Source organism: Neomonachus schauinslandi, chromosome 2, assembly GCF_002201575.2.
Source record: "Neomonachus schauinslandi chromosome 2, ASM220157v2, whole genome shotgun sequence".
Taxonomy (NCBI): Eukaryota; Metazoa; Chordata; class Mammalia; order Carnivora; family Phocidae; genus Neomonachus; species Neomonachus schauinslandi.
In genome coordinates, this window is record NC_058404.1 from 35,343,826 (window position 1) to 35,365,016 (window position 21,191).

The 21,191-nt window shown below is 44.1% G+C and overlaps 1 pseudogene; it reads left to right on the top strand.

Annotated features, from left to right (window-relative positions):
• Positions 1-20,725: 20,725 nt before the first annotated feature.
• On the top strand, positions 20,726-20,932 carry LOC110573133 (annotated as a pseudogene).
• The last annotated feature ends 259 nt before the right edge of the window (positions 20,933-21,191 follow it).

Genomic DNA, 21,191 nt, shown 5'->3' on the forward strand with positions numbered 1-21,191 from the left:
GCTGAAGGCAGATGCTTAACCAACTGAGCCACCCAGCTGCCCTGTATCCATCCTTATAGTATCATACAGAGTATTTTCACTGCCCCCCAAATCCTCTGTGCTCTGCCTATTCATCCCCCTGCTCCCAATCCCTGGCAACCACTGATTTTTTTATTGTTTCCATAGTTTTTACCTTTCCCAGAATGTCAGAATGTTCCATATAGCTGGACTGATATGGTATGTAGCCTTTCCAGATTGGCTCCTTCCACTTAGTAATAAGGTTCCACCTTATTTCTTTTTTGTGCTGAATATTATTCCATTGTCTGAATGTACCACAGTTTATCCACTTACCTACTAAGGGACATCTTGGTTGCTTCCAAGTTCTTTCAATTATGAATAAGGATGCTATAAACATCCGTATGAGAGTTTTTGTGTGGACATAAATTTTCAACTCCTTTGGGTAAATACCAAGGAGTGTGATTGCTAGACTGTATGGTAAGAGTATGTTTAGTTTTGTAAGAAACTGCCAAATTGTCTTCCAAAGTGGTTGTACCATTTTGCATTCCCACCAACAAAGATGTATGAGAGTTCCTGTTGCTCTACATCTTTGTCAGCGTTCCAGATTTTGGCCTTTCTAATCGATGTGTGGTGGTATCTGATTGTTGTCATTTATCTCATTGCTTTTTAATTTGCATTTCCTCGATGACATACAATGTGGAACATCTTTCCAAATGCTTATTTGCCATCTGTATGTCTTCTTTGGTGAGGTGTCTCTTAAGGTCTTTGGCTGAAAATTTTTTTTTTAATTTTTTTATTGTTATGTTAATCACCATACATTACATCATTAGTTTTTGATGTAGTGTTCCATGATTCATTGTTTGTGCATAACACCCAGTGCTCCATGCAGAACGTGCCCTCTTTAATACGCATCACCAGGCTAACCCATTCTCCACGCCCCCCAGAACCCTCAGTTTGTTTTTCAGAGTCCATCGTCTCTCATGGTTCGTCTACCCCTCCGATTTCCCCCCCTTCTTTCTTCCCCTCCTGCTATCTTCTTCTTCTTTTTTTTTTCTTAACATATATTGCATTATTTGTTTCAGAGGTACAGATCTGTGATTCAACAGTCTTGCACAATTCACAGCGCTCACCATAGCACATACTCTCCCCAGTGTCTATCACCCAGCCATCCCATCCCTCCCACCCCAACCCCCACTCCAGCAACCCTCAGTTTGTTTCCTGAGATTAAGAATTCCTCATATCAGTGAGGTGACATGATACATGTCTTTCTCTGTTTGACTTATTTCACTCAACATAATACCCTCCAGTTCCATCCACGTCGTTGCAAATGGCAAGATCTCATTCCTTTTGATGGCTGCATAATATTCCATTGTATATATATACCACATCTTCTTTATCCATTCATCTGTTGATGGACATCTTGGCTCTTTCCACAGTTTGGCTATTGTGGACATTGCTGCTATAAACATCGGGGTGCACGTACCCTTTCGGATCCCTACTTTTGTATCTTTGGGGTAAATACCCAGTAGTGCAATTGCTGGATCATAGGGTAGCTCTATCTTCAACTTTTTGAGGAACCTCCATACTGTTTTCCAGAGTGGTTGCACCAGCTTGCATTCCCACCAGCAGTGTAGGAGAGTTCCCCTTTCTCCACATCCCGCCAACATCTGTCCTTTCCTGACTTGTTAATTTTAGCCATTCTGACTGGTGTGAGGTGGTATCTCATTGAGGTTTTGATTTGGATTTCCCTGATGCCGAGTGATGTTGAGCACTTCTTCATGTGTCTGTTGGCCCTTTGGATGTCTTCTTTGGAAAAATGTCTGTTCATGTCTTCTGCCCATTTCTTGATTGGATTCTTTGTTCTTTGGGTGTTGAGTTTGATAAGTTCTTTATAGATTTTGGATACTAGCCCCTTATCTCATATGTCATTTGCAAATATCTTCTCCCATTCTGTCGGTTGTCTTTTAGTTTTGTTGACTGTTTCTTTTGCTGTACAAAAGCTTTTTATCTTGACGAAGTCCCAATAGTTCATTTTTGCCCTTGCTTCCCTTGCCTTTGGCGATGTTTCTAGGAAGAAGTTGCTGCGGCTGAGGTCGAAGAGGTTGCTACCTGTGTTCTCCTTTAGGATTTTGATGGACTCCTGTCTCACATTTAGGTCTTTCATCCATTTTGAGTCTATTTTTGTGTGTGGTGTAAGGAAATGGTCCAGTTTCATTCTTCTGCATGTGGCTGTCCAATTTTCCCAACACCATTTGTTGAAGAGACTGTCTTTTTCCCATTGGACATTCTTTCCTGCTTTGTCAAAGATTAGTTGACCATAGAGTTAAGGGTCCATTTCTGGGCTCTCTATTCTGGTCCATTGATCTATGTGTCTGTTTTTGTGTCAGTACCATACTGTCTTGATGATGACAGCTTTATAATAGAGCTGGAAGTCCAGAATTGTGATGCCGCCAGCTTTGCTTTTCTTTTTCAACATTCCTCTGGTTATTCGGGGTCTTTTCTGGTCCCATACAAATTTTAGGATTATTTGTTCCATTTCTTTGAAAAAAGTGGATGGTATTTTGATGGGGATTGCACTGAATGTGTAGATTGTTCTAGGTAGCATGGACATCTTCACAATATTTGTTCTTCCAATCCATGAGCATGGAACGTTTTTCCATTTCTTTGTGTCTTCCTCAATTTCTTTCATGAGTATTTTATAGTTTTCTGAGTACAGATCCTTTGCCTCTTTGGTTAGATTTATTCCTAGGTATCTTATGGTTTTGGGTGCAATTGTAAATGGTATTGACTCCTTAATTTCTCTTTCTTCTGTCTTGTTGGTGGTGTATAGGAATGCCACTGATTTCTGTGCATTGATTTTCTATCCTGCCACTTTACTGAATTCCTGTATGAGTTCTAGCAGTTTTGGGGTGGAGTCTTTTGGGTTTTCCACATAAAGTATCATATCATCTGCAAAGAGTGAGAGTTTGACTTCTTCTTTGCCGATTTGGATGCCTTTGATTTCTTTTTGTTGTCTGATTGCTGTGGCTAGGGCTTCTAATACTATGTTGAACACAGTGATGATAGTGGACATCCCTGCCGCGTTCCTGACCTTAGGGTGAAAGCTCTCAGTTTTTCCTCATTGAGAATGATATTCGCTGTAGGTTTTTCATAGATGGCTTTTATGATATTGAGGTTGGCTCAATTTTTAATTGGGTTGTTTGTGGTTTTTTTTTATTGTTGAGTTGTAAGCATTCTTTGGAAATTTTAGATAATGGTCCCTTATCAGATGTGTCTTTTGCAAATGTTTTCTGCCAGTCTGTGTCTTGTCTTCTCATGCTCTTGACAGTGTCTTTTGCATAGCAGAAAATTTTAATTTTAATGAGTCCAGTTTATTAACTCTGATATTGTTTTCTAGCTGTTTTATAGTTTTGTGTTTCATGTTTAGGTCTTCAATCTATTTTGAGTTAATTTTGTGAGGGGTAGAAGCTCTGTGTCTGGATCCTCTCTCTCTTTTTTTTCCTTCACATGCAGATGTCTAGTTGTTCAGCACCATTTGTTGAAGACGATCTTTGCTCTATTGTATTGCTTTTGCTCCTTTGTCAAAGATCAGTTGATTCGGGGCGCCTGGGTGGCTCAGTCCTTAAGCGTCTGCCTTCTGCTCAGGTCATGATTCCAGGGTCCTGGGATCGAGCCCCACATTGGGCTCCCTGCTCAGTGGGAAGCCTGCTTCTCCCTCTCCCTCTGCTCCTCCACCTGCTTGTGCTCTCTTTCTCTCACTGTGTCTCTCTCTGTCAAATAAATAAAGAAAATCTTAAAAAAAAAAAAGATCAGTTGACTATATTTATGTGGGTCTATTTTTAGCTTTCCATTCTATTCCATTGATCTATATATCTATTCTCCCACTGACACTACACTGTCTTGATATTGTAGTTTAATCGTAAGTCTTGAAGTTGGGTAGAGTCTGTCCTCCAATTTTGTTCTTCTCCTTCAATATTGTGTTGGCCATTCTGAGTCTTTTGCTTATCCATATCAACTTTAGAATTAGTTGGTCAGTATTCATAAAATAATTCGTTGGGATTTTAAAGTAAACTCTACCCTCAACATGGAGTGCTCACAACCCTGAGATCACGAATCACAAGCTTTACTGACTGAGCCAGCCAGGTGGCCCTAACTTGCTGGGATTTTGATTGGGATTGCATTGAATCTGTAGGTCAAGTTCAGAAGAACTGATATCTTGACAATATTGAGTCTTCCTGTCCATGAATACGGAGTATCTCTCCATTTATTTAGCTCTTCTTTGATTTTATTCAATAGAGTTTTGTAGTTTTCTTCATATAGATCTTGTATGTATTCTGTTAGATTTATAATTAAGTATTTAAATTTTGGGAGGTGACAATGTAAATAAATGGTATTTTGCTTTCAGTTTCAAATTCCACTTGTTCATTGCTGGTATATAGGAAAGCAATTGATTTTTGTACATTAGCTTTGTATTCTACAATCTTGCTGTAATCAATCACTTACTAGTTTCAAGAGTTGTTTTGTTTGTTCTTTCAGATTTTCTGTTTTTTCCTTTAGAGTTTTTATTTATTTATTTAAGTCATCTCTACACCCAACGTGGGGTTTGAACTCATGACCCCAAGATCAAAAGTCACATGCTCCTCCTACTGAACCAGCCAAATGACCCTCTTCCAGATTTTTAATAGACAATCATGTAATCTGTGAACAAAGGCCTTTTTATTTCTTCTTTCCCATGTATACACCTTTTGTTTCCTTATTTTATTGCATTGCATTAGCTAGAACTTCCATTACAATGTTGAAAAGGAGTGGTGACAGGGGACATCCATGCCTTGTACCTGATCTTAGAGGGAAAATTTAGAATTTCTCCCCATTAAGGATTATTTTTTTGGAATTAAAAAAAAATGCATGCATGTATCATCAATTAAAAGGTAGATCTTTGACTTCTTTCAAAAATGAAAAGCCAGGGCGCCTGGGTGGCTCAGATGGTTAAGTGTCTGCCTGCGGCTCAGGTCATGATCCTAGGGTCCTGGGATCGAGTCCTGCATTGGGCTCCCTGCTAGGCTGGGAGCCTGCTTCTCCCTCTGCCTCTGCCCCCCTCTCTCTCTCTCTCTCTCTGACTTTCATGAATAAATAAATAAAACACTTTTAAAAAATGAAAAGCCATTAAATGAGAAGCCAGAGGCAACATGATTTATGGGAATGGAAGGATCATGGTTTTAAACATCTCAAAATAGAATGCTCTTTACAAGAGCAAGGATCATGCTTTATTTCTGAATGCCCAATGCCTAGCTCAGCATCTACTAACAGTAGGACTCAATAAATGTGTCTTGAATGAAAAAAAAATCTTGTTATCCATTGTCCAAATACTATCTCCTCCCTTAAGCATTTCCTGAGTCTCCCAAGCAGATTTCTCCTTCCCTTGAAAATCTCATGCCGTTAATTTTTATCTTTTAGACATATGTTATAGCCTGCCCTGTTTTTTTAGTTACTTACAGACTTTTTCTAGCATCTTTTTCTGGATTTCAAGCTTGAAAGCAGAGACCTTACTCATCTTTGTATTCTCAACTGTGCCAAACATTATGCCTTACACATTGGGTTCTTGATAAATATTTGATGAATTGATTCTAATTGAATCATTTGACCACATACTCCTGCAGTTTTTATTTTGCTGTTGCTGACTGCCAGCAGTAAGCAAGCTCCTCCTACTCCTTCTCCCACCACATTTCCCTAGTGCAGCATCTATCAGAATGCCTTTTTCACACCTGCCCTGGAGGAGTACTAAGCTCAAGAAGAAGTCATTTGCCCATAGCAATTTTTCCTTCCTGGTCTATGTCATTCTAAAAAGCTTGGTTCTGGGGGTGCCTGGCTAGCTCAGTCAGTGGAACATGTGACTCTTGATCTCAGGGTCCTGAGTTTGAGCCCCACAATGGGCATGGAGCCTACTCTAAAACAAAAGAGAAAAAATAACACCTGGTTCTGTGAAATACATGGTGGAGCTGGCTTCTTGGTAGCCCAGCAGCCCTTATTTAGCCGTGCCTCTTTGGATAAATTTCTTGATTTCTGACACTTGCAATCTGAGGGAAGGAGTATTGAGATCCTCTGAGGATGGAGGCCAACAAAGACCTCTTGGGTGCTGCCCCAGTGTCAGTTGGTGTCTGGCTTTGGAGTGATGAGGGCTGGGACCTGTCTCATTTTGGCACATCGCTGTTGCAGGAAGACGGCTGTCTGAACTAAGGTCCCAAGCACATGATGAAGGGCATGGTCTATCTGGTGGCGGCAGCAGACTGTATGCTATACTTTTACAAATCAGGTTCAGAGAAACTCACTGTAGCTGGTAGATGGAGGAATCTCTGTTGAAGTGTCATCTTGAAATGGCACGACTTTTTCCCCATCACTGCTCTTATTTATACAGTGTAGACCTTATGGCCTGCTGGTTAGCACATCCCTTAATGACTCCTTCGGTGGGTGCTGTCTTTTCTGGCACTTTGAGTCATTTGCACTTTCTCGTTCCAGCATTTAAGACTCAATCCTGTTTACTTTTCAAAACTTCAATCTTAAGCACAATGCAGTACTTATCTCCTCCCTGCTGCTGGGCTGGCAAGACTTTTGGCTCCCAGCTGCTTAGAGAGCAGGGGGAAGGGGTGTAGTCTGTTTCTGAGACCCTTCCTTCTTTTCTTTCTCCCTGAAGGGATTGGGGGGCCAGAAGGAGGGGTAGAGGAAGTGGGGATTTCCTTACCTTAGCAACCCGGTGTCAATGTGGGGAGGTGTTCCAAGCCTGTGGCCCCCTTCAAGGTGAGTAATAATTTTCAGGAGGGCAGCAGTTTCCCTTTGGGCTGTCCAGTGGAGCATACCCCACTTCTGGTTTCGATGTCCTATTATTCAGCTCTGTGGCTACCCTGGAGCCCCTGGTTCCCGTCTCTCCGCTAACCACACGTTCCTTCATGCACAACCACAGGAATCCCTGGGTTTCCTTCATATCCTCCGGAAGCCATATAGCACTAGAATAGATAGATGGGAGTTACCCACCGTCCTTTTAGACACTCGAGGCTACAGTCCCTTCAAGTCCAGCTGACACTGCCCAACCCAGTGAGCCTCCCACTCTCCCACTTTCAGAAATATCTGGTCCAAAAACAGTATACCAACAGTATCTGTTATGGGTTGAATTGTGCCCCTCCCCAAAGATATGTTGAATCCTAACTTCTAGCATCTCAGAATGCCACCATATTTGGAAATAGGGTCATTGCAGATGTAATTAGTTAAGATGAAGTCATACAGGAGTAGCGTGGACCCCTAATCTAATCTGACTGATGTCCTTACAAGAAGATGACCATGTGAAGACACACACACAGGGAGAGTGCCATTCAGTGACAGAGGAAGAGACTGAAGTGCTATAGCTACAAGCCAAGGAAGACTGAGGAATGCTGACAGACCACCAGAAGCTAGTCAGAGCCAAGGAATGATTGTCCCCTATAGGTTTCAGAGACAGCATGGCCCTGCCAACACCTTGATTTGGGGCTTCTAATCTCCAGAACTGTGAGACAACAAATATCTGCTGTTTTAAGCCACTCTGTGGTTCTTTGTTATGGCAGCCCTTGGAAATTAATAGAGTGTCTGCTCACAAGGGTTTCCAAATATAAAAGAATACCAAGCACCCTCTTTTGGTCTCTGTAGGTGGAGGGGAACCAAAATGCCATTGCACTCTGCTGCTAGGCTCCCAGAATGTTCTCTGCAGTTTCTCATCTCCTTGCAATCCAACGGGTTCTATAGCTCAGCCATTATCTAGTAGGGGGGATGAGATGACAGTCTTTCCTTCTTTCAGACATCTCTAACTTTTATGAGTGCTTCTCTTGGAGTCCTCCTCACTCCTTTTTTGGGCACAGGCAGCCCCTTCATGATTACTACAGGATTCTGAAGTCCAGTGACCCTGCTCCTTGTCCTTGGACCCTTCTTATATGGACTAGGAGCTGGTTTTGGCTCCTCTCAGCCTGTCCTATGTGACCTGATTGGTAACCTTGAACATAGAATGTGAGGTCCTAACTGTAGTTTGCCTTTCTTGCCCTCATGTTAGGTCGTGACTGTAATCCTCGAAAACTCGGAAGAGCCCCATTCAACATCTTGTTCCCTCATTTAGCGCAGACCCTTTGCTTTACCAAAGGAGTCCAAGTGGGCTAAGACATGAGACTGACTGCTTCTGGTTCTCTAGGGTGAGAGAGCAGATGCCTTTCTAAGAAGAAAGCGTATGAAGACAGAGATAAGTTCCCAAGATCTATGTTGCCTCAGAATGATGCTCGCCTAGGTAACCTCCAGGGAGGGCTGGGTCTTAGACCATCTCTGAGGGGAAATTGGAATCTCTCAATCAATATTTTTTTAGTGAGGAAATCCCACTACTGTGACTATCCAGGGCAGAACTGAAAGTAGAAAGGATCACAATCCAGGGTGAAGCCCAAGATGGGTGTGGAGATGGGGAGAGCCAAGCCTCAAGCCTTGCCTTGGTTGTAGTAGATGAGGAAAGGAAATGTCACTAGTGGAATCAGTTTTCCACCCATGCCTTCCATTCGTCTCTGAGGGGCTGCCTGCTTTTCACAGAGTGGGGCTAATGGTTTGCTGAACCCCAGATCTCTCTCTTGTCTGGGTTACCCTGAAGACCATGGAGACAGATACTGATGTCCTGTGGGGGCCAGAGCAGGCCAAGTTGGCTACTCTGAGGCAATGGATGTGGGGTGGCCTTGTCCACATATCTGCCCCCCATTCCATGTCTGAGGAACCATCTGGAAAGAAGTCGGTTAAGCTAAGGTCTGGTTTTGCTTGGCTCTATGGTTTGCAAGGAACCACCTGGAGAACCACCTGGCTCATGCTGCCTCAGAACTAGAACCAGACAGCTGCAGTTTCCTGGAGGCTCTAGGAAGTGGCTCCCCACAGTGCTCCCTCAGGCATGTGGTCTCCCTGTGGTCGTGCGCTCCCTTCTCTCTGTGGGTCTCATTTCTGACTAGCTTCCCAACCTTCCCTTTTTGTCTACATCGCGTGTGAAGGAAGCTGGTCCAATAGGCTGAATTCTTTACTTCAGGCTGCCTCAAGGGTTGCCAGCTGGCCTGTGGGTGGGATGCCCTGGGGTCAGGTGTCCAACTCTGGTCCCGTTATAGGCCAGGCCTGGACAAAGAGCAGCTTAGCTTCACAGCCCCCCTCCCACCCCCCGAGAGGCAGGCAGACCGAGCTGACAGGCCAGAGTGGGCTTGGCAGTTCGTAGCTGACACATTTAGCTTAAGTGTTTATTTCACAACCATCTATCTGTCCCTCCCTAACTTCTCTTCCCCGTCCTAAGGGTGTGATGGTTCTGGGCAGGAGGATAGATGAATGTATTTTGAAAAACTTCTCTCCAGGGCATTCTGATTCTCTTCCCCGCTTCCCATGGATCTTTTTTTTAAAGATTTTATTTATTTATTTGACAGAGAGATAGAAGAGCACAAGCAGAGGGAGTGGCAGAGGGAGAGGGAGAAGCAGGCTCTGCACTGAGCAGGGAACCCGATGCGGGACTCGATCCCAGGACCCTGAGATCATGACCTGAGCCGAAGGCAGACGCTTAACCATCTGAGCCACCCAGGCGCCCCCCATGGATCTTTTTGAGAACCACTGTGCTATACCTGTCATCTCTAAACTTTTTCGATCAGGCATCCCATGGCTAAAAAATTTTAAGTAGTATCCTTGATGTTTGGATATTTATTTTAAAATCATACACATATACTCCTGTTATTAAATGGTCATCATAAAGACTTTCATCAACAGAAAGCAAACTTAAAATTAAATACTAACAGAACTTGTAATATTTTCTTACTGACCCCTAATTCACCCAGGGCCCCTCTCCAGGTGTGTGTACCCTTTTCGGAGACCTCTGCTCTCGGTTCATATCTGTGCCTCCGTGCCTAGCTCAGGGCCTAGCATGCGGTAGGTGTTCAATAAATAATTTTGTGAAAAAGATGAATAGCCAATGGATGAGTTAGGGCTAGATCTTGAAGAATATGAATATTTGAAAATCTGTAAGTGAGAAGGGGGAGTGAGCTGAGAGCCTCCCTCATAGATTAACATTATGATTTATTGAGCTTTCTTAACAGAAACATTAAAATCAGACCTTACGGGAGGACTTTATGTTTGAGTAATGATTGATTGTTTAGTTAATTAAATTAAATGTATTTATTTATCCCTCATCTCCTAGTATAGTGGCCCCATATTCCCACATTCTAGTTGTGTGAGCATCTCCTGGCTGGGTCAATCCACCTTGTGAGACAGGCTCTATCAGCAAGACAACCAAGGGCAACAGGGAAGCTACTCTGGGGGAAAGGATTCAGTGAGGAGTCTCCCGGGAGAAAGAAGCCCCAAATCTAGGCTATTAGTTAATTAGGTGCCGAGTAAAACAGGCTTGAAGGACCGAGTGAAAAGGATTATTACAGGCTCTTAATGGTTGGGAATTGATTTATTAGCGTGGCAGCACATTTGCATGCAAGTCAGAAAGTTGGTAGTAACCCAGAGTGGGGTTTTGTAGGCAGAGGGATGGAGAGTTCAGGGCCACTGGGATGGCCTCTCTGAGGATTTCTTTGGACTTTAACCTGCTCACCCACTCCAAGAGACTTTGTTGGGGGGCGCCAAGAGGGCGCCGAGACCATTCTCAAACCCTGCCTTCAGGAGTGCCACACACTTTACCAACAGAATGCCAAGACCACCCTTCTTCCTCCCTCGTTTTGTAGATAATAATTGCAACACGTATATGTTGCTTACTTACAGTTTCTGTGTTGGACTCTGTTCTCAAAATGCTTTACACATGTGTTGACTTACTTAATCCTTGCAACAACATAGGAGGATGGTGCCAAGAGTTTCCTTCTTTTAAAGTTGAGGCAACTGAGGCACACAGTGGTGAAGTAACTTGCCCAAGCTCGGTAGGGTTAGGGAAGCTTGTTAGTGGCTGGTAAGTGGCAGCTCTAGAAGTCAAACCTCAGCAATCTGACCTCAGTGACTTGCCCTCAACCCCAGTGCCATCGATGAGGGAGTAGAACTTCCCCTGACTTAAAATGACTTAGTTTGTTTTGGGCTCAGTTCACGACTTTCCTCCCCCTCGGAACCCTGATACCCTAGGCTCCTGCTTCCTAATTTTCTAAATTAATCTGGTTCCAGATCCCTCATTCACACTAAAGTGTAAATGACTGAGAATCTGTTAAAGGACTACCCTTCTCCGGGAAACTTTTTAGCGGGATCCAGAATGTTGAACTGAAAGGATGAAGCTTTAATGGTGGAATCCGAAGCAACTTCTGGAACATTTGTTGTGGGTATTTGATTGCTTCCGGGTCTCACTCTGCAGACTGGAGGGCAGGCAAATGCTTTCTCATTTGGGGGCACAGCTGCCCAGAGGCTGGAGCTGCACAGAGCCTCAGCCTCGCCCCCGCCCTGGCTGCAGGTTCGTGTTCATGGTCTCCGCGGGAGCCCCTGGGAGCACTGTAGAGCAGAGGAGCTGCCAGCCACCACCAACTTCATCGTTAGAAAACCTGGTATAAAGTTTATAGCCTATTTCACAGTTTTAAAAGTGTGTGTCTGATGTCAATCTTCTCAAACTACTCACCGTCATGGAGCATGTTGGCTTGGTCCTCGTGCCAACCGTGCAGCCGTCCTGGACACATGGGACTTGGAATGGCAGTCCCTGCAGCTGGGATCAAAGGCAGGGGTGGGGGTGTGCTAGCAACAGGAAGATGTGGGGAGAGAACAGAGACCCCACTAAGTGGACAAGAGAGGTCCAGGTCCTCATCAGGTGTCATTACACATGTGGTCTGCAGAGAAGAGCCTTTTGATGGAGTCCTGGGGAGCCCAGAGTTGCAGGCGGGGATCACAGAAACTTCTAAAGCTCCCCCTACAAGGGAAGCAGGCCCCGCCCTGGCTCCATGACTCGTGTGTGGCCTTTATGGGCCGTGACCAATGGCTCAAGGCCTGGGCTGGCAGCCGTCAGCCTTCGTCCCAGGCAGGAATTCTAATTAAACTGGGACTCCTGGGTCTCACTTACAAAGAGCTCAGCACCAGATTCTGCCTTTCAGGCCCCACCCGCTGGTCACACTCTTGAATGCCACCTGCAGGGACACCCAGCTCAGGGATTCCTGGCTTGCCTTCACAATGGGCTGCAGAGGATGTGAGCCAGGTTGATCCTTGTGGCGGGCCCTGAGCTTTGATTCTAACAGAGCTTTAAAGAAAAACATCTGATGGCCTCTTGGATCATTCAGGTCCTTCTCTTGCCACTCTCCTTGCTATTTGTACCACTCTTTTGTATCTGTTATGTGCATCTCTTGTCTTCACAATAAATTGGGTTGGTTGAGGTATTCAGGGATCCAGGGAAATTCAGAGTGGTAGAATCCTCCCATTCGGGCTTCTCCAAGGAACCTATGGGTGGGGACTCATTTAGAGAGACCCAGCTGAGTACCAGGCAGACCATGAATTAACATTAGGTCCAGGCTCATGAGGGATGGATGCCAGAGAAGCTGGACCCGGAGCTGCATCCTGAGGGATTGGTAAGGATTTGTGGAGGCAGAAAGGAAGCCCGGGGCACAAGGAAATAGCTGCCTTGCACATTTTAAATAAAATGGGAGGTTTATCTGCACATTAGAAATCCTTGGTTCCCAAACTTATCTAGTACCGCTAATCCCTAAAGGGAACAGTCAGAGCAACCCTGCTCCCTTCCCATATTCAGCAATCAGATTGTCCTGTCCCTACCTGTTTCTGCCTTTCAGTGATGTCCATTTTAGTCTGGCTTCAGCAGTATAAAGTGAGAATGTGTGTGCGTGTGGCTGATGATGGTTGTGGTGGGGGGTGGGGAGGCAACATCCCCCTGGAACTTTGACTGAAGTTTTGTCAGCAAATGTATCACTGTGGTCAGTCTGCCCCCCGGGACCTCCTGTCCTCTTCACAACGCCCCTCACCCTAACTGAGCCCAGGCCTGGGTCCCCTTTTCCATGCCCTCCCCCCAAGTCCCATTCCCTGGTGAACAAAATGCTTGGTGAAAAGAGGGTGGAAGGTCAGGGAATGAAAGAAGAGATCTAAAGGCTAGCTGGTGCTGCATTTGGGGAATAGAAACTCCCCAGCCTCTGTGGATCTGCACAAGCTAAGGCCTGGGCTCTTGGCTGACTTTCCTGCTGGTCCAGAAGACACCCACACACCCAAACCGCGGGGAATGCGGCTTGCTGACCTTGGCAGGAAGGAGGGCTGACTCGGCCTTTTGTGTAACATAAATACTCAGCACAGCTGCCTATGACCTGCCCATTTCTTGTCAAATCCAAGAGGGAAAGACCTACTGGCCAAACCCTTTACCCCACTGCACCTCAGACCCCAAGAACTTGGGCTCTGCTCAAGTTAGTAAGCTGGAGCTTCCCCCCACCCCACAAAACTGGCTCCCCCCTACAAAACTGGAGGAAAAACCTGGGTGAGGAGGACAGTAAGAAAATGTGAGGAGCTGCCTGGTCTAATGGAAAAATAAAAGGTCTGCTGTTGGTAAATGTGCTTGGGAAGGCTCCTGTTGGGGAATCTCTGGGCCTTTCTGCCCTGGCTGTTGGGGGGCTGGGGGAGAGGGAGGAAAGAATGAAAGAATTTAATTTGGCAAAAGAGATTGTCTCTCCCAGTACTTTTCTCACCCATCCTCAGCACCAAAGTTGGACCCCTCATCACCCTCCCAACCCCATTCCTGGCGTTGACCTGGATTCAGTCCTTTGTTCATAATGTACCGTCACCCCCCTCTACCACCACCACCCTTGCTGCCACCACCTCCTTCCTCCTCTCTGCTTGTCTAGGTCCCATGAACCCTTCTAGACCTGACTGGAGTCCCATGACTTCCATGAAGCCTTCTCCCACTCCTTGATTCCTCACTTCTTGGAACCCTTGACATCCTGGAGTTAGTTCCACACATGCTGTTAGCACTTAATTTTTCTCTAATAGTTGCACAAAAATTAGCTCTGTCTTACCAGCTTGTTGTCATCACTTAGAGAGCACAACCCAGTTGCATCCTGGGATGGGCTCAGTAAGTACAGAATTGATGGACGGGTTCTTGGAAAGATGGCAAGTTCTTCCAACATATGGCCACTGTGGCCATTTTCCAGGGTCTACCAGACCACAGGGTAAATTGGAAGGAGGGTCTTTGGTCTTGAAATTTGGAGATGAGTCTCCAGCAGGAAGAACTGAGCTACTAGATGTATGTATGCTTTTTGGTTGGAGCCCAGCTCCATTCCAGGGTGGCATTGGCAGCCCTATGTGAGGGCTTGTCAGGAGGTGAGTGGGCAAGATGTTGCCTCAGCATTTTAGGGCCACAGTTTCCTTATCTGGATAAATGGTTTGAGTAGGTTATCTCCAACGTCCTACTGCTGTGAACTAAATTGTGTCTGCCCAAAATTCATGATGAAACCCCAACCCCAATGTGACTCTTTGGAGATAGGGTTTTTGGGAGGTACACGAAACACTGTGGCATAATGGGACATTACTGAACTGGAAAAGGGGAGCCTCCTCTCTGCCATTAACCCCTCTAGGTCTCCATTGTCTCCTGTGAAAAGTATGGATAATAACACCCGTTCTGATAAAAGGCAGGGACTAACCAGATGATTGTTTGAGGGTCCTTCTTACTCAAAGATCCATTAATCTAAGTTATAAGGAGGGAGACTGCAGCCTATCACAGAGAAGAACACTTCTAACCCTAAGTGCCATTTGACAATGGAAAGGGTATCGTGTCAATGGTTGTGTTCGGTAGAAGCTGGGTGACATCCCATGGGGATACACTAGAGGCTAGATGACTTCCAAGGTCCCTTCCAGGACTAAGGGTCTCCTACAAGGCTATGACTCATGCCTCTTTATGCTCCTTGCCCTTTCTTCAGCTGCCAGCAGCCACTTGTAGTCAAATGTGACCCCATATTATGTCTGAGTAGAAAAACAGAACACAGCACAGAGCCAAGTCCAACTGTGAGGTTCTCCAGATTCTCAACTTGATAGTTGTTACCATTTGCCTCTTGAGTGAGGAGGTGGTTTGTGTCTCAGGGCCTGGGACTTCCAGTCACATAAACTTAAAAAGGGTCAGATATCCTGGCAAAGACACCTAGTGAGATGGTGGCTTTGGGGTAAGGATATATGATGGATATGGAGCAAACAGGTCCTGAATCAGATGCTTCTCAAGAGCACCAAGGGGTCCCCTGCCCCTCTTGGGTTCTTTCAGAAGTGCCTATGCCTTTTTCATCTCTCCATTAACTGCCCATCTGTCTTCCTCTAGAGTCTCATCTGTGCTGTACTCTAATGGGCATCTTTATGGATCTACAAAATCCTAGCATTTTCCATCTGGAAGGATCCTTTGAGAATATGTAATTCAGTGTTTCCCCAAATGTCAGTCTTTCACACACCACTTTCACAGTTTTTGACAAATACATATGCCAACTGTTCTATTATTTACTCATAGCTTTATTTAAATTGGGACTTTAAAAACCTACACGTTTTGGGTGCCTGGGTGGCTCAGTTGGTTAAGTGACTGCCTTCGGCTCAGGTCATGATCCCGGAGTCCCGGGATCGAGTCCCACATCGGGCTCCCTGCTCGGCAGGGAGTCTGCTTCTCCCTCTAACCCTACCCCCTCTTGCGCTCTCTCTCTCACTCTCTCGCTCTCTAATAAATAAATTAAAAAAAAAAACCTACACGTTTTTATATTACCAACATAAATGGAAAACCAGCCTTACTTGCATGCATTCAAGATAACCATAATTAGTATTAACCATTAAAATGAAAAAATGTTTCCCCTTGGGGCACCTGGGTGGCTCAGTCTGTTGTGTCAGACTCTTGATTTCAGCTCAGGTCATGATCTCAGGGTCATGAGATTGAGCCTTGCATCAGGTTCCACACTCAGTCAGGAGTCTGCTTGGGATTCTCTCTCTCCCTCTGCTCTTCCCCCCTCCCTCCCTTCCTCTCTCTCTCTCTCAAATAAATAACTTTAAAAAACCAGGTTTCTTTAAAAAAAATGTTTCCCCTTGTACCCATGTAAAATTATCCCAAGTACCTTACCATGGTATACCCATATCATACTTTTACAAACACGGATCTACTGCAAACCTCTCTCTGAACATTCATTGTGAACATTCATATGGAAACTAAGGCCCAGAGAGGTTTAGGCACTTGTTCAAGTTCAGCAGGTGATGAGTGGCCTGCACTTTTGACTCTCAGAGACTCTTGGTTCATTCTATCTCATGCTTCTTTGGATGAAGCTGATGGGGGTTAAAGATATTTACCATCTGTATTAGTTTCCCAGGACAGTGGTAACAAAGTACCACAAACTGGGTGTCTTAAAACAATAGGAATTTTTTGATCTCACGGGTTCTGGAGGCCAGAAGTCCAAAATCAAGGTGCTGAGGGGGCCATGTTCCTTCCGAACCCTCCACAGGGAGGATTCTTCCTGCCTCTTTCAAGTGTCTGGTAGCCCTAGATGTTCTTTGGCTGTGGCACCATAATTCTAATCTCTACCTTTGTCTTTACCTGGTACTCTCCTTGTGTATTTATTTCCGTGTCTTTACGTGTCCATCTTGACATAAGTATAAGGGCCTACTTTACTCCGGTATGATCTCATCTTAACTAATTACATCTGCAATGACCCTATTCCAAATAAGGTCCCATTCTGAGGTACTGGGGGATTAGAACTTCAACATATCTTCTGGGGACAATACAATTTAACCCTTAACCCCATTCCAAAGGGACTTGAATTTCACTGGGGGCATTGAAAGACCCCCAGAGGGATGCCTGGGTGGCTCAGTTAGTTAAGTGGCTGCCTTCGGCTCAGGTCATAATCCCAGTGTCCTGGGATTAAGCCCTGCATTAAGGGAGTCTGCTTCTCCCTCCCCCTGCTCTGTGCTCTCGATTGCCCGCTCTCTCTCTCTCCCTCTCAAATAAATAAATAAAATATTTTTTAAAAAGTAAAAAAAAGAAAGACCCTCAGATACACAAATAAAATTAAAATGATGGAATTACATACATTGATAAAATAATAACTTGCACTGGACATTGTGGTGTGCCAGTATAATCTCCTTTGTTTGATCCTTACTTAGCTCTCTGAAGTAACCAAGTGTGGTAGATTCTTACGGTAACGGTCCCCAATGAGTCATTCTTCCTGTATCTATGTCTTTGTGTAGCCCCTTTGATAATGATTCTGGGCTTGGCCTTATGACTTGCTTCAGCCAATGGAATATTAGTAAATGTGATGCAAACATTGGCTTCTTAAGTACTTATATATTGGGGTTTTGCCTACTCTTGTTGCTGGGAACTCTTCTACCATGATGTAAAGAAGCCAGGACCTGTCTATGGAGGATGGGACTTCATATCACAGAGACAGGTTGTCTCAGTTGAGGTCCTACACCAACCAGCCTCCAGCTGATCTGCCAGCTGATTGCAGCTACATGAGTGACCCCAGGAAGAACAGAAGAACCACCAACTGAATCCAAACTGATGGCTGACTCACAGAATCATGAGCAAATAAAATGGTTGTTTTAAGCCACTAAGCTTCTGTGTGGTTTGTTACTCAATGATGTGTAATTGACACAGAAGATATTGCTTCTATTTTATAGATGAAGAAACTGACTCTCCAAGGATTTGACTGAATTGCTCATCATGACAAAGACTGGAAAGAAAGAGAAAGCCCCATCCTTCTTTGATGCAAGAACTTAGCAGTTGAACACAGTGCTATGGGCATTTCTGATCTTCACTGATCAGTAATACATGACAGAGTTTGAGAAATTCTAGAAGAAAGGAATAAAGTATTCTAGGGGCTGAAGTCTGACCAATATAAAGAGACTACAGAGATGAGGCTCTTTTTGTCTAGAAAGTTAAACATGTGTGAGATAGGAGAAGTAAAGTCTGCAAAAACATGGTAGAGAGGTAGACACAGACTAATCTGAAAATCTGAAAACTGGGGAGGAGGAGGACAGCCTCCAAAGCTTGGAAGAGGCAATTTTAGGACAAATGAAGGATAAGGCTTCTTTTCACAGTGAGCATTCAGTTAATAGGACTCATTACTTTCAAGTGTGGTATAGGTTTAAAATGTAAATGGTCTTATTTACTTATTAATATATACAATCACATTTATTGAGGACATATTATATGGTAGGCACTGTGCTAGGAGATGGGGATTCAAATATGAATAGTACACAGTCAGCTCACTCATATTCCAGCAGAGAGAGACATGTTGATTACTCAATCCACATATGCTGATTGAGCACTACGTGGGCCAGATCCTGTGCTAGTACAGTAGATAGATTGGTGAGCAAAACAGAAATCACTCCTGCTCTCCTTGAGCCCACAGTTTCTTAAAGAAGGCAGATGTTAGAGAAATAATTAAATTATAACACATGACTAATTAGTCACTAATGAACATGGTGTTGCAAGAGAGAAGTACAGGGAGCTTTAGGAATATACAAAAAGGAGTCATTATGTAGTCTAGGAAGTCATAAAAGATCTCCCTGAGGAATTTAGGTGTAAGCTGACAACAGGAGACTGAACAGCAGTGAAGTTGGCAAAGAGGGGGGAGGGGGGAAGAACATTCATAGAGGGAACACCGTGTGACAAAGGGTGGAAGAGAGTTATTTGAGGAACTGAAAGATGTCTAGTATGGCTGTTTTGGAGGAAACAATAGGGGTAAGAATGGGCTAGAGTAGGTCCTTTTCTGCTGTGCTCTGCAGTCCCCAGAGGCTGAACACTAAAAACTGCTTCACCTGGGCTACATAGCCCTCTGACTTCCAGCTGGGTCTGGGCAACAGAAGCATGAGTAGGAGATCAGAGAACATAGGGGAGAGACGGCATGATATTTATTCTACTCTCACCCTGCTTGGGTGCTGGGTTCTGGCAGTTGCTGTATCTTATAACAACAGTTCCTGTTGGGTGGCCCCACTTCTATGGCCCCAATTTTATTAGTTTTGGTAACACCCTTTGTTCACTCTGCCCATTAAAGCCTAGCAGTCACAATGACTTCCCATTTTTGCTAGTCCCAAGTGCCTTAATCTCCCTTTTTGTTCCTTTAACTTCTGTAAACAGTCTCTTTATTAAACTGTCTTTAAATTCCAGTTGAGGGTGCCTTCTGTTTTCTGCTCAGGAGACTCACTGTAAGGACTTTGGACTTAGTTCTCCGGGCAATGAGAAGATGTTTCTGAGATTTCAGCAAAGGAGTGACATGATATTTGCTCTTTAAAGTATCTTGGGGTTTCTGCTTCTAGTAATGACAGAGTAAGATCTTACCAGACTGTCTCTCCTATAAAAATCAACTAAAAATCTGGACAAGTAGCAAAAACTGTAGCTATGTGAGGCAGCAGAGAATCAACAGAAGCAGACAGACTCTTCATGGAAGTACACTCTCAGAGGAAGGGAGTTTTTTTCCAAAGTAAATTCTCCAAAGTTTTGTGGCTTTTCCCCTGGGGACAAGTGCAGTGAGGTGGCAGGGCGTTTGTGGAAAAACTGGAATCTCTCTGGGTTGGGAAACCAGGAAATTGAAGCCAAAGAAATTGTGGCTGCTGAAGAGAGTGGAGGAATCACAGAAGGGAAAGAGCCGAAGAGGATCCCAAATTCTGACTACCCATATCTCTCAGTGGCCCCTCGTGCCATACATTCACAGAACAGACTGATAGCAATTCAGTTAAAGAAAAAATATTTGAACAGACACAGGAACACAGGTACTGCTACCCAAGAAACAGTTAGTTGTTCTTATCAGAGGGAAAAAAACAAAAAACAAAAAACCAGAATCAAGAATTTCCATAAACATTTACAATGACCAGGATACAACCCAAATTTATCTGACATACAAAAAGCCATGCATTTGGAACACATCCTTGAGAGAAAAGAAAATCTGAAAATGACCCTGAGATGACCCAGATATTAGAACTAGCACACAAGGATTTAAAAATGGCAACTATAGGTGCCTTCTTAGCGCAGTGGGCAGTGCGTCAGTCTCATAAAAATGGCAACTATAACTATCCTCAATGAAGTAAAAGAAAATATGCCCATGATGAATGAAAAGATAGGAAATCTCAGCAGAGAGAGAAAAATGATTTTTTTAAAAACCTAAGTGGTTAGAAAAAGGAAAAAAAATCTAAGTTGAAACTTTAGTACTGAAAAGTACAATATCAGAAATCAATGGACTTAATATCCAGTGAAGATGACAAAGGAAATAGTAAGTGGACTTGAAAATGGAGCAATAGAAATTATCCAAGGTGAAGAACAGAGAGCACAAAAAAAAAAAAAAGGGGCGCCTGGGTGGCTCAGTCATTGGGCATCTGCCTTCGGCTCAGGTCATGATCCCAGGGTCCTGGGATCAAGGCCCTCATCGGGCTCCCTGCTCAGCGGGAAGCCTGCTTCTCCCTCTCCCACTCCCCCTGCTTGTGTTCCCTTTCTTGCTGTGTCTCTCTCTGTCAAATAAATAAATAAAATCTTTTAAAAAATAAAAAAATAAAAAAAATGCATCATAGTCAAACTGTGGAAAGTCAAAAATAAAGAGTAAATCTTGAAGGCAGCAAAAGAAAAACAGTACATTACATAAAGGGAACAACAATTCAATTTAGGTTTCATTTCCCATTAAAAACCATGGAAGTTGGAAGAGTAGAATATCTTTAAAGTAGAGAAAGAAAAAAACTGTCAACCCAGAATTCACTACAGTGAAAATGTCCTACAAGAATCAAGGTTAGCTTTCCACGTGACTGCTGCTGAGCAGCCGTGATGGACACAAGCTGGGTGCAGCCCATCAAGCTGGCCAGGGTTACCAAGGTGATGGGCAGGACCAGCTTGCAGGGACAGTGCACACATGTGTTTGGAGTTCATGGATGACGTGAAATGCTCCATCATCTGCAACGTGAAATGCACTATGTGTAAGGCCACATGCTCACCCTATTGGAGTAAGAGCAAGAGGCTCAGAGGCTGAGCTGAACTTGTGGCTGGGTCCTGCATGCCTGGTTGACCACTTGGCCCACAAGGATGATCTGTGATTATTGATAAAGCACTTATATTATTTTTTTAAAAAGGGTCAAGGTTAAATAAAGATATTTTCAAATGAAAGAGAATTCACCATAAGGAAACATGTACTACAAGAAATACTAAAGGAAGGAGCACCTGGGTAGCTCAGTAGGTTAAGCTACTGGCTCTTGGTTTCGGCTCAGGTTGTAATCTCAGGGTTGTGATTTTGGGG